A 2,040-nucleotide genomic window follows, 5' to 3' on the forward strand; every position below is an offset into this window, starting at 1 on the left:
GAGTTATTGCATACCTTGCAGGCTTCTCCAAAACAGAACGAATTGCCACAGGGAGCAATTGTTGCATTAAGGTATGACAATCATGTGATTTAAGGCCAAGAAGTCTTGAATCTTGCAAAGATACAAGATTTTTAATATTTGAAGAATAACCTTCAGGGACCTTCATACCATAGAAAGAATTGCAAACCTCTCTCTTCTCTGCTCTTGACAAATTCCAAGGCCCATGAGGCAAACGAGTGCGTCTTCCTCCATACTCGGGTTGCAAATCAGTTTTGACCCCCATGTTCAATAAATCTAATCGAGCAGCAATCCCATCTTTATTTTTTCCAGGGATCTCCAGCAATGTTCCAATGATACTATCGCAAACATTCTTCTCAATGTACATAACATCTAGGGCATGCCTCACAGGAAGGTATTTCCAATACTCGAGATCAAAGAATATTGATTTCTTCTTTCAACAAACTCTGTCACCATTTTCAACCATATGCAGCACTTCTTCTCCGGTTAATGGCTCGGGAGGTATGCCATATTCAGGGTTTCCATTAAAAGCTGCACGTTGCCTCCTATATGGATGATTGATTGGTAACCATTTTCTATGCCCAATGTAACAAATTTTGTGGCCATTTTTCAACTTGTGACTAGGTGTATCATCGCCGCATATTGGACAAGCTTTATATTCTTTAACAACACAACCAGATAAGTTTCCATAGGCGGGGAAATCATTAATTGTCCACATTAATGCAGCTCTGAGTGTAAAGTATTCTCCATTATGTTCATCATACACTCCTCTAATCCCAACCCACAAAGATTTTAAATCATCAATCAAAGGCTCCAAGTAGACGTCTATATCATTTCCGGGTTGTTTAGGACCCGAAATCAATAAGGTTAACATCATGAACTTTCGTTTCATGCACAGCCATGGAGGGAGATTATATGTAACTAAAATAACCGGCCAACAACTATATCTGCTACTTAGAGAACTGTGGGGATTGAATCCATCAGATGAAAGAGCCAATCTTAAGTTTCTCGGCTCATTACCAAACTCAGGCCATTTATCATCAAGAAGTTTCCAAGACGGGGAATCCGCCGGATGAGACATCTGGCCGTCAATTGATTTTCTAACAGCATGCCAAGTCAAACTCTTAGCTGTCTCATGTGATTGAAACATCCTTTTAAACCTTGGAATTGGAGGAAAATACCACGCCACCTTCGCTGGCACACCCTCTTTCAAGATTGAATCTTTGCCTTCCGTCCACCTTGAGATACCACAAGTAGGACAATTAGTTGAATCCTCATACTCCTTCCTATACAAGATGCAATCATTGGGGCATGCGTGCATTTTCTCATAACTCAGCCCCGATGCACACAAAGTCTTTTTAGCCTCATACATAGAGGTTGGTATTGTATTTCCTTCTGGAAGCAAATCGCCTTGAAGTATCAATAATTCTGTAAAACAGACATCACTCATCCATGTTTTGCCTTCAAATTATACAACTTCACTAATGCCGATAACTTCGTGTACTTTCTACAACCAGGGTACACTGGTTGATCTCCATCCCCAATCACATTGGCAAACTCATACGGATCGGAACCAAAATCACCAAAATCACCAAAATCACCAAAATCATTATCATCCATATCAATTTCTTCAGACACAAAACTGTACCTACCATGGCCATCATCTTCTTCAACATTTCTACTAGCATTAGTAGTTGCTTCCCAAGGTTCTCCGTGAAATGTCCAATTCTTATAGCTTTGGTCAATTCCATTAAAATATACGTGATCCCTTATAATTCCAACCCCAAACAACTTCAAATTAACACATTTAAAACATGGACAACGGATATGTGTTGTAGTTAGAAGATTTTCTACAGCAAAGTTCAAAAATGCTTCCACCCCAAACTCATATGCCTTCGATCTTCTATCCGGGTGCATCCATGACTTATCCATCTCCGACACTATAACCTATTATCTATAATAAAGTGAAAATACAGGCAATGACCATAACTATAGCAGATTATACAAAGATCTAATAGCAAG

At 39.4% G+C, this 2,040-nt stretch overlaps 1 pseudogene; it reads left to right on the top strand.

The window, feature by feature from the left end:
• The window catches only part of LOC117635243, a 4,299-nt pseudogene that overhangs the window by 1,588 nt on the left and 671 nt on the right, over positions 1–2,040 (top strand).

Source organism: Prunus dulcis, chromosome 7 (genome assembly GCF_902201215.1).
Source record: "Prunus dulcis chromosome 7, ALMONDv2, whole genome shotgun sequence".
NCBI lineage: Eukaryota > Viridiplantae > Streptophyta > Magnoliopsida > Rosales > Rosaceae > Prunus > Prunus dulcis.